This window comes from Phyllostomus hastatus, unplaced genomic scaffold, assembly GCF_019186645.2.
Source record: "Phyllostomus hastatus isolate PE091 unplaced genomic scaffold, TTU_PhHast_1.1 phas_contig_38, whole genome shotgun sequence".
In the NCBI taxonomy this organism is placed as follows: Eukaryota; Metazoa; Chordata; class Mammalia; order Chiroptera; family Phyllostomidae; genus Phyllostomus; species Phyllostomus hastatus.
The window spans coordinates 7,474,300-7,486,507 of NW_025333869.1; the positions used below are offsets into that span (position 1 = coordinate 7,474,300).

Here is a 12,208-nt window from a genome sequence, read left to right on the forward strand (position 1 = left end):
TTCCCATACTTAACCTTCTCCCACACATGCATAGCCTCTTTATCAAGATTCCCCCACCAGAGTGGTACATTTATTCCAGTTGATAAACCTACATTTGTTCCAATTGATAAATGCAATTTATATGATGCACATAATCACCCAAAGTCCATAGTTTACCTTAGAGTTCACTTTTGGTATGGTACATTCTGTGGGTTTGGACAAATGTATAATGACATGGTCCATGATTATGGTAGCATACAGAATATTTTTAGTACTCTAAAAATTCTTCATGCTCTGCCTGTTTTTCCCTCTCCACCATCCTCTGCCATAATCCCTAGCTATCACTGATTTTTTTTGCTGCCTCTGTAGTTTTGCCTTTTCTAGATTTCATGTAGTTGGAGTCACACAGTATATAGTGTTTTCATATTGGCTTCTTTCACTTTGTAATATGCATTTACAGTTCCTCATGTTTTTTCATGGCTTGATAGTTCATTTCTTTTTAATGCTGAATAATAGTCTATTGTCTCGATATGCCAAAATTTACTTACCCATTCACCCTTGAAGGACGTCTTAGTTGCTTCTAAGTTTCAGCAAATAAATAAAGTTTCAATAAACATTTATGTGCAGGTTTTGTTTTGCATTTTTTTGGAAAAAAAACACTTAAACTTACTACAGAAAGAAGCTGGTATACAGCCCAAGTATTTTTTAAAATATATTTTATTGATTATGCTATTACAGTTGTCCCATTTCCTCCCCTTTATTCCCCTCCACCCTGCACACCCTCTCCCACCCACATTCCCCCCCTTTAGTTCATGTCTATGTGTCATAAGTTCTTTAGCTTCTACATTTCTCATACTATTTTTACCCTCCCTCTGTCTATTTTCTACCTACTGTCTATGCTACTTATTCTCTGTACCTTTTCCCCCTCTCTCCTCCTCCCACTCTCCTGTTGATAACCCTCCAAATGATCTCCATTTCTGTGGTTCTGTTCCTGTTCTAGTTGTTTGCTTAGTTTGTTTTTGTTTTTGTTTTAGGTGTGGTTGTTAATAATTGTGAATTTGCTGTCATTTTACCATACATGTTTTTTATCTTCTTTTTCTTAGATAAGTCCCTTTAACATTTTATATGATAAGGACTTGGAGGTGATGAACTCCTTTAACTTGACCTTATCTGAGAAGCACTTTATCTGCCCTTCTATTCTAAATGAAAGCTTTTCTGGATAGAGAAATCTTGGATGTAGGTCCTTGCCTTTCATGACTTGGAATACTTCTTTCCAGCCCTTCTTGCCTGTAAGGTCTCTTTTGAGAAATCAGCTGACAGTCTGATGGAACTCCTTTGTAGGTAATTGTCTCCTTATCTCTTGCTGCTTCTAGGATTCTCTACTTCATTTTAATCTTGGGTAATGTAATTATGAAGTGCCTTGGTTGTTCCTCCTTGGGTCCAACTTTTTTGGGACTCTCTGAGCTCCCTGGACTGCCTGGAAGTTTATTTCCTTTACCAGATTGGGGAAGTTCTCCTTTAGTATTTGTTCAAATAACTTTCCCACTTGTTGCTCTTCTTCTTCTCCTTCTGGTACCCCTATAACTCAGATGTTGGAATGTTTAAAGATGTCCTGGAGGTTCCTAAGCCTCTCTTCATTTTTTGAATTCTTGTTTCTTCATTCTTTTCTGTTTGGTTGTTTCTTTCTTCCTTGTGGCCCACTCCATTGATTTGAGTCCCAGTTTTCTTCCCATCACTATTGGTTCCCTGTACATTTTCCTTTATTTCACTCAGCATAGCCTTCATTTTTTCATCTAATTTGTGACTAAATTCAATCAATTCTGTGAGCATCCTGATCACCAGTGCTTTTGAACTGTGCATCTGATAGGGTGGCTATCTATTCATCACTTAGTTGTATTTTTTCTGGAGCTTTGATCTGTTGTTTCATTTGGGCCATTTTTTTTTTTATTTTGACATGCCTGTTACATAGTGAGGGGCAGAGTCTTAGGTGTTCTCCCAGGCAGGTCAACCCAGTGGCTGTGCTGTGATGTTGTACGTGAGGCAGGGGTCTGAGAGGGAGCAGTGCTTCTTGCTCCACTCTCTGCCAGATTTCAGTCCCTTCCGCTGCTTCCCCCAAGCAAATTGGGCCCTTCTGTTGCTGATTCCCATGTAAGTGGGTTTGTGTACATTCTAGGACCCTGTGGGTCTCTCCAATGAACTCTCCTTTCAGGCTGGGAGTTGCTCCTGGCAGGTCAACCCCCACAGGTGTTTTCAATTGGTGTTTTGAGGCTTTATTTCCCTATGCTAGAATCCTGGGTTGCGAGATCTTTCTCCCCAGTTTCACCTAGTTTATCTGTGTACAAATGTGGGACCGCTTGGTCCGCCATCCACCTTGTGCTCCAGTGCCTCTCCACAGTCTGCTGCCTTGCTGGGTCCACCTGCTGCTGCCTTGCGTACCCCAGGTCTGCAAGCTGTAGCTTTTGTTGCCTTGACCCCTCTCCACCTGGCTGCTCAATTCTGCCCCTCCTACCAATCTGGATAAATGTGTCTACTTTAACTCCTTGGTTGTTGGACTGCCATACAGTTCAATTTTCTGTCAGTACTGGGGTGTTTTTTTGTTTGTTTGTTTGTAAATCTTTGTTGTCTTTATTTTGGTTGTGTGAGGAGGCACAGTGTGTCTACCTACATCTCCATCTTGCCCCAAATTCATGTTTTAATTATTTATGTTCTAGGCTATCATTTTTCAGTATTTGCATGCACCCTTAAACTCTTTTTTAGGTAGTTCTATAACTGAAAGTTAGCAGTTTGTTCTCATCCACATTAACTGTTTATACATTTTTTAAAGTGATGACTGGTACATAGGTGATGAATGTATAGAACTTGTTTGGTGAATTCTTATCTTCATTATGTTTTCTGGACAACCACACCCAGATATGGTATAGGCCATTACTTATTCCTTTGGCCCAGATAGCTTTGTTGACCTTGGAGTCAATGGGCACATCTGGAGTTCCCATTTCCTTCATGGCAAATTTCTGGACCTCTTTGAATGCCAGAGGGTCACACTTCTTGAATCCCACTCCATGGATGTGTTTGTGAATGTTGATGGTGTATTCTCTAGTCACTACCTCAATTATGGCACAATGGCCCTTCTTCCTCTCACCACCCTTAGCAACAGCGATTATGCCTGATTCAAGCTGGAAAGAAAGATAAATAATTTTTTTTAAGTTTTTTATATTTTATTTTTCAGTTATAGTTGACATTCAATATTATATTAGTTTTTGGTGTATAGCATGGTGGTTAGACATTTCTATAACTGATAAAGTGAGACCCCCATATAAGTTTAGTACCAACCTACCACATAGTTATTACCATATTGACTCTATTCCCTGTGCTGTACTTTATGTCCCTGTGACTATTTTATAACTGCCAAATTGTAGTTCTTAATCCCTTTATCTTTTTAATCTATCCTTTCAACTTCTCTTCCATTTGGCAACCATCAGTTTGTTCTCTGCTTTCTATCAGTTTGTTTCTATATGGATTATTCACTTATTTTGTTTTTTAGATTTATGAGTGAAATCATATGGTATTTGTATTTCTCTGTCTGAATTATTTCATTTAGCATAATACCTTTTAGGTTCATCCATGTTGTTGCAAATGGTAAGATTCATTCTTTTTTCATGGCCAAGTAATATTCCATTGTATATATGTAGACAGCTTTTTTAAACAGATTTTACTAAATACATATTTTTTAAAATTAATTATTTCATTCTTGTACAATTACAGTTAACTGCACTTTCCTGGAACCACGCCACCACCCCAGCCAAATGCACCTGCCTCCCTTGCCACCAACCCCTTTGGTTTTGTCCATGTGTCTTTTATAGTTCCTTAAAACACTTCCCCCAATTATCCCCTCCCAACTCCCCTCTGGTTACTGTCAGATTGTTCTTAATTTCAATGTCTCTGGTTATATTTTGCTTGATTGTTTGTTTTGTTGATTATGTTCCACTTAAAGGTGAGATCATATGGTATTTGTCTCTTACCTCCTGGCTTATTTCACTTAGCATGATGTTCTCCAGTTCCATCCATGCTGTCGAAAAGGTAGGAGCTCCTTCTTTCTTCCTGCTGCATAATATTCCATTGTGTAAATGTATCATAGTTTTTTGATCCACTTATTTACCAAGGGGCACTTAGATTGCTTCCAGCACTTGGCTATTGTAAACTGTGCTGCTATGAATATTGGGGTGCATAAGTTCCTTTGGATTGGTGTTTCAGGTTTCTTAGGATATAATACCAGCAGTGGAATTGTTGGGTCAAAAGACAGTTCCATTTTTAGTTTTCTGAGGAAATTCCATACTGTTTTCCACAGTAGCTGGACCAGTCTGCATTTCTACCAATAGTGCATCAGGGTTCCCTTTTCTCCACATCCTCTCCAACACTTGTTGAAATTGTTTATGATGGCCATTCTGTAAAGTGGTAAGTCATTGTGGTTTTAATTTGCATCTCTCTGATAGCTAGTGATGCTGACCATCTTTACATGTGTCTTTGGGATCTCTGTATGTCCTCCTTGGAGAAGTGTCTATTCTAGTCTTGCCCATTTCTTAATTGGGTTGTTTGTCTTCTTGGAGTGGAGTAGTGAGAGTTCTTGATATATTTTGGAGACCAAACCTTGTCTGAGGTATCATTGCCAAATATGTTTTCCCATATGGTTGGTTCTCTTTTCATTTTAATGCTGTTTTCTTTAGCCACACAGCAGCTTTAGAATTTAATGAAGTTCCATTTGTTTATTCTTTCCTTTATGCCTCTTGCTTTAGAGGACATATCAGTGAAGATGTTGCTGTGTGGAATGTCTGAGATTTCCCTGCTGATGTTTTCCTCTAGGACTTTTATGGTGTCATGACTTATATTTAAGTCTTTTATCCACCTTGAATTTATTTTTGCATATGGCATAAGTTGGTGATCAAGTTTCATGTCTTTGCATGTAGCTGCCCAGATCTCCCAAAAACATTTGTTGAAGAGGCTATTTTTACTCCCTTTTATGCTTCTTTCCCCTTTGTCAAATATCAATTGACCATAGAAACATGGGTTTATTTCTGGGCTCTCTATTCTGTTTCATTGATCTATGTGTCTGTTTTTATGCCAGTACCAGGCTGTTTGGATAACAGTGGCCTTCTAATACATTTTGACATCAAGTATTGTGATCCTTCCTACTTTGTTCTTACTTTTCAAAATTGCTGCAGCTATTCGGGGTCATATATGGTTCCATATAAATTTTTCAAATATTTGTTCCGATCTGTGAATTATGTATTCATATTTTAATAGGGATTGCATTGAATCTATAAATTGCTTTGGGTAGTATGGATATTCTGATTATGTTAATCCTTCCAATGCATGAAGGTACATGCTTCCATTTGTTTGTGTGTTCCTTAATTTCTTCAGTGTTGTGTAGTTTTCTGAATACAGGTCTTTTGGGTCTTTGGTTACATTTTTTTCTAGGTACTTTATTTTTCTTGTTGCTGTATTAAATGGATTTTTTCCTGATTTCTGTTTCTGATATTTCATTGTTGGTGCACAAAAATGCATTTGATTTCTGAATATTGACTTTGTATCACACTGTTTTGCCAAATTCACTTATTAGGTTGAGTAGTTTTGGGGGGAGTCTATAGGATTTTTTATGTACACTATCATATCATCTGCAAACAATGACAGTTTGAGTTCCTCCTTTCCAATTGGAATGATGTTTATTTTCATTTATTGTCTGATTGCTGTGGCTAGGACTTTCAACACTATGTTGAATAGGAGTGGGGCAAGTGAACATCCTTGTCTTGTTCTTGATCTTAGTGGGAACGTTTTAATTTTTGCCCATTGAGTATGATGTTGGCTGTAGGTCTCTTGTATATGGCCTTTATTATGTTGAGGAATGCTCCCTCTATTCTCACTTTGCTGAGTGTTTTTATCATAAGTGGATGCTGTGCCTTATCAAATGCTTTCCTCGCATCTATTGATATGATCGTGTGATTTTTGTCTTTCATTTTGTTTATGTGATGTATTACATTTATTGATTTGTGAATATTGTACCATCCTTGCATCCCTGTGATGAATGCAAATTGATCAAGATGTATGATCTTTTTAATGTATTGCTGGATGTGGTTTGCCAATATTTTGTTCAGGATTTTAGCATCTATGTTCATTAGCAATATTGGCCTAAAGTTTTCTTTGTTTGTTGTGTCTTTGTGTGGTTTAAGGATTAGGATTATGCTGGCTTCATAAAAAGAATTTGGGAGTCTTCCATCTTCTTGGATTTTTTTTGGAATAATCTGTGAAGGATAGGGGTTAGCTCATCCTGAAATGCTTTGTAGAATTCTCCTGTGAGACCATCTGGTCCAGGGCTTTTGTGTGTCAGGAACTTTTTGATTACTGCTTCAATTTCATTTTCTGTTATTGGTCTGTTCAGGCTTTCTGCTGCTTCTTCATTAAGTTTTGGAAGATTCTATTTTTCTAGAAATTTGTCCATTTCACCTAGGTTTTCAAATTTCTTGACATATAGTTCTTCATAGTAATTTCCTGCAATCCTTTGTATTTCTGTGGTATCTGTTCTAATCTCTCCTCTTTCATTTCTGATGGTGTTTATTTGAGTCCTCTCTTTTTTCTTGATGAGTCTGCTTAAAGGCTTGTCAATTTTGTTTACCTTTTCAAAGAACCAGATCCTGGCCTTATTGATCCTTACATCAATAAGGCCAGGAGCCTTAGAATTCTGCTTTTAGTCTCTATGTTGTTTAATTCTTCTCTTATCTCGGTTTTATCCTTCCTTCTATTTTCTCTGGGGTGTCTTTGTTGTTGGTCCTCCAGTTCTTGTACATGAAGGGTTAGGTTGTTTCCTTGAAATGTTTCTACCTTTTCAGGTAACCTGTGTCACTATGAACTTCCCTCTCATGACTGCCTTCACTGTGTCCCATAAGTTTTGGCTTGTTGTGAGTTCATTTTTGTTTGTTTCCAGAAACTTTTTGATTTTTTCCTTAATCTCATTCTTGACCCATTCATTGTTTAATAGCATGTTATTCAATCTCCATGAGTTTGAGTGTTTGGGATTTTTTTCCTTGAGGTTGGTTTCTAGCTTCAGTCCCTTGTGGTCAGAGAAAATGCTTGATATGATTTCAATTTCCTAGAATTTTATTGAGGCTTGTTTTGTGTCCTATTATGTGGTCTATCTTTGAAAATGTTCCATGTGCATTTGAAAAGAATGTGTTTTTGGCCTCTATGGGATGAAAGTTTCTCTATATATATCAGTTAAATCCATTTGGTCTAGGGCATTGTTCAATGCCACAATATCTTTGTCGATATTTTGTTAGGATGATCTGTCCATTTTTGACAGTGGGGTGTTGAAATCCCCTACTATAATTGTGTTGCTGTTAATAACTTTCTTGAAGTCACCCAAGATTTTCCTTATGTATTTGGGTACTCCTGTGTTGGGTGCATATGTGTTTGTAATGTTTGTCTTCTTGATGGATTCTTCCCTTGAGTATTATGAAGTGACCTTCTGGGTCTCTTTTTATGGCTTGTTTTTTGAAGTCTATTTTGTCTGATATGACTATTGCTACCTTGGCTTTTTTTTTCCTGTCTGTTTGCTTGGAATTTTTGTTTCCAGCCCTTCACTCTCAGTTTGTTTAGGTCTTTTGTCTGAGGTGGGTCTCTTGTAGGCAACATATGTGTGGGTCATGCTTTCTTATCCATTCAGCTATTCTATGTCTTTTGATTGGAGCATTTAATCCATTAACATTTAGGGGGTTTTTTGATAGATACTTATTCATTGTCAGTTTTTTGTACTTGTGTTCCTCTTTCTCTCGTTTTTTTTTTTCCTGTTGTTAATGCAGACCCTTTATCACCTCATTCAGAGCTGGTTTGGAGGAATTATATTCTTTGAGTCTTCTTTTGTTGGGAAACTCCTTATTTGGCCTTCCATTTTAATTGAGAGCCTTGCTGGGTAGAGTAGTCTTGGTTGCAGGTCTTTTTTTTTCTTTTCATTACTTGGAATATTGCTTGCCAGTCCCTTCTGGCCTGGAATATTTCCACTGAGAAGTCAGCTGCTAGTCTTATCAGAGCTCCCTTGTATGATACTTCCTGTTCCTCCCTTGCTATGTTCAAGATTCTCTCCTTGTCTTGAAATTTTGCCATTTTAATTATGATGTGTTGTGAAGTGGGCCTCTTTTGGTTCCTCTTGATTGGGACTCTCTGTGTTTCTTGGATCTGTGTGACTTTTTCTCTCATCAAATTAGGGAAGTTTTCCATCATTACCTTCAAACATGTTTTGTATCCTGTGATCTTCTTCTCCTTCTGGTGTCCCTATTATATGGATATTATCCCGTTTCATGTTGTCTTGCATTTCCTGCATTCTTTGAGCCTCTTTTTCTTTTTTGCTCTTTTTGTGTATTTTTTCCTACCATGTCCTCCAGCTTGCTGGTTTGATCCTCTGCTTCATCAAGCCTACTTTTGATTCCATTTACTGTGTCTTTCAATTCAGAAATTGTATTCTTCATTTCCTCTTGGTCCTTGTTGACAGTTTCTATTTCCTTTTTCATGTTGATTAGTTTGCAGTGAGTTCATTGTTGTTTTCCTGTAGTTTTTGGTAATTCTCTGTGAGCTCACTGAGCTTCCTGATAACCATTGCTTTGAACTCAATATGTGATAGTTGACTTTGCCCTATTTCATTTAGCATTCTTTCTGAGGCTTCATTTCATTTCCTTTCATTTGTGGATTATTTCTTTTTCTTCCCATTGTTTTCGAGACTCTTTTTATTAGCCTCTGCTTCTTAAATTGTTCTGTCTGACTCCCTTGGTTTATGGTGTGAACTTCTATGGTAGAAGACCTGTGAGATTCAGTGGTGTAGTTTCCTTTATCTCCTGAGCTCACTGGTCTTGGGCTGTCATTTATGTTGGCACTCTGTATGTCTTTGGGTTTTGATTGTTGTTGGATCTTTCTTTGGTGGATCCTTCCCTCAAGCTGGTTAACTGAGGGTCCCTCCATCCACCATGTCTCATAGTCTGTTGTGCATGTGTGGATAGGTTGTGTTGAAGTTGGATCTTTTGTCTGTATGAGGTTTTGAGGCTTCTCTCTCACTCTTGTTCAGTTATTTGTTCTGGGTAATTTCTCCACCATTTAGTTGTATTTCCTGATCAGTCCTAGGTGGAGGTTAGTGTGGCTTCCACTCCCTTCTTCACCTTCTTCAGTTGTTATCTGTTGGTGGTCCCTTTGTTGGTGGGTTTCCTCTTCCAGCAGGTATCCTGGTGTTCACAGCTCCCACCTACTGTTTTTTTTGTGATCAGTTGGAGGGGGAAGGCAAAATTGATTAAAACAGAGGGAGTGTATTCTATGGTGTTTAAAGTACCAATCTGTAGACAAGGGATAGGAAATTCTTTGGATATGTATAGTGTTAACTGATATTTTACTCAACTATCCACTTTTTAGAAAGAGTGGAAAAAAGATAAGACTCTTGTTAGTGGGGCAAGGGGAGGGTTGTAAGTTGGATCTAGAAAGCAGTGAGCTTGTGGGAGGTGAGATTATGAGGTAAAGTGAGAGTAAAGTATAGAAAATAGATGGAGTATGTGAGAGAATAGAGTTAACCACAACACTAATAAAGTTCCAGAAACAGTCAAGTGAGCTAAGGTCTGGGAGGGGTGCTGTGTAGTATTTACAACTGTATGGAACTGCAGTTATATAGAATAGTAATGGAGCAACAATCATATGACAGAATCTATGTGACCTGAATAACAGGAATAGGAAGTACTGGACCTAGAGTAGTGTGCTCTAGGAACTCAAATGAAGTGAAAGAAGGAAAATTAAAAGTACACCATGAAAGAGAGGACAAGGGAAACCAGTCAAACAATGCAATTTAACAAACCAAGGAGAGAAGACTAAACAGAAAGAAGAGAAATAAAAAAATACTAATAAAATAAAAGATGTAAAAATAATGAAAGATAATAATAATACAAATATACAATAACTTGCAAGTTCTCTGGAATAGCAAAGTGAAATTTGTGTCATTGTCTCAGTTGTTGGGATGACCCCTCTATGGGTCCAACTCTGGTCCTTTTACAGCTCCAGGTTTTATTGTCTCACTTGTGGGAATTAAAAAGGAAGGAAGGGAGGGAGGAAGGGAGGAAGGGAGGAAGGAAGGAAGGAAGGAAGGAAGGAAGGAAGGAAGGCAGGAAGGAAGGAAAAAAGCCTCCTGCTGTCTTTAAACTGGCCAAGCCAGTTCTGCTGGTCTTCCTGGCTGAAGCAGGCTGAGGGGAGATTGGTTTTGCTTTTCTCCCTTCTTGTATTTTTTTGGGGATGGGGCCAGGTGTGAGCCACACTCTTTGCAGTTACCCAGCCTCCAACCCAGTTCCTCAGTTCACTGCCAGGCCCCAAGTGCCCTTCTGCACCCAGTTGTCCACCAGTTGTGCAATTTTTGAGGTGCACCAATTAGGGGCAACTCACATATCACCTTCTCTCTATTTGCTGTCCTAGATGCTACGGACTCCCTAAGTCTCTTCAGAGTATTTTGGCTCCCCCACTGAGTTGTCTTTTTGGGGACTGCTGACTCATTGAGCCCTGCTGCTTTCCTCTTCAGGGGGTATCTCCACCTTTCTCTTACCACCAGTTGCGCCATTGGGTGGGGGCACGCTGTGCAGCTGTGAACCCAGGCTCACACCTCCTCTGCTGCTGCAGCAGGGGCAGTAGGGTTGGGCACGCAGTGCCTCTGGGCTTTGGGGTTGGGCATGCTCCATTCCCAGAGCTGCAGGCATAAGTGCTCAGCCTCTGCTGGTGCAGTGGGAGTGCAGTCACAGTGTGGCGGTGATGGGCAGGTACAGGCCTCCGTTGCTTTGGGGGCAGCCATGGGGATATGGGGCTGCTGGGTCAGTGGTGCACCACTAGGGTCAGGGACACAGTTGGGTGCCCTCTGCCCCTGTGGCTGGGGGTAGGATAGGGGCACAGGCGTGGTCCTGGCAGCAGAGGCTTCGGGTGCACAGCCGGGAAGCAGTGGGGGTGGCTGCTGAGGGAGGATTCCCTGAACAGCCACCAAATACCTCTTTTTTTTTTCCTTTTTGAAAAAAATTCCTCATATTCAACCCTGCCACTCCATACAAATGCCTGGCCTCTCACACAGCCCAACTCTCCAACCAGACAGGAGACTATCTGGGTTAGGCTCCATCTTGGCCCAACTCTTCTCAGCTGTCCTTGATAGTCTCAGTGGGCACACATCGCTTCTGTGTGTTTGCTACTTCATATATATTTCCCCAACAATTTCAAGAATCCAGGTCCATCCTGGTGCTGCTCAAACCTCTCTTTGGCAAGGGAGGGAGCCATTGACCTGGCTCTCTCCCAAGAATTCTGTGGCACACCCAGCGGTGCTGGGCCTGGGGCTGAGGCCACCCTGGTCCCCGTGCTGGTCCCAGGGACCTTAATGTCCCAAAGCAATCTCCTTACCATTTGATTTTTCAATGTCCTCTACAGTTTTGGCCACCAATCTTCATATATGCTAGGATACCATTGGCTGTTCACTCTGTTCCTCAGAAGATCAGCTAGGTGTTCCACCTGTGCACAGGGGAAAGTGGACTCTGCTCCCACCTATCTTGCCACCATCTTCCAAGTTCTCGCAGCTTTTTTTTTCTAATTGTCAATTGACTTATTAAGCTGTTTCCATACCTTGGCTATTGTATGAAATGTCTTTCTTTGTACCCTGTTATAACTTCTGTTTTAAAGTCTATTTTATGTGCTGTAAGTATTGCTACCTCAGCATTTTTTTTATTTTTATTTAATGCATGAAATACATTTTTCCATTCCTTTACTTTTATTTTGTGTGTCTTTAAATTTAAAGTGGAGTCTCATAGGAAGCATATGTATGACTCTTGTTTTATTATTTAGCACTCTATATCTTTTGATTGGAATAGTTAATCCATTGACATTTAAAGTGATTTTTGATAGATACATAGTTATTGCAATTTTATTATTCATATATTTTATTTTTCTTCTTCATAGAGAAGTCCCTCTAATATGTCATGTAATACTGGTTTGGTAATGACAAACTCCTTCAGTTTTTTTCTTTTCTGGGATCTCCCTTATTTTTTGCAATATTAATTTGCTGGCTTGTTTTGAGTAGGATATTTTAGGGATTTTGTTTGTTTTATTTTGTTTTTTTTTTCTCTCCTCTTTCCTGCCTTGTCCATCAGTTTCTCATTTTACAGTTGTCTTTCTGTAAGCCACATCTATTTCCACA

At 39.3% G+C, this 12,208-nt stretch overlaps 1 pseudogene; it reads right to left on the reverse strand.

Moving 5' to 3' along the window:
• Positions 1–2,732: 2,732 nt before the first annotated feature.
• Positions 2,733–10,828, reverse strand: LOC123821127 (annotated as a pseudogene).
• Positions 10,829–12,208: the final 1,380 nt, after the last annotated feature.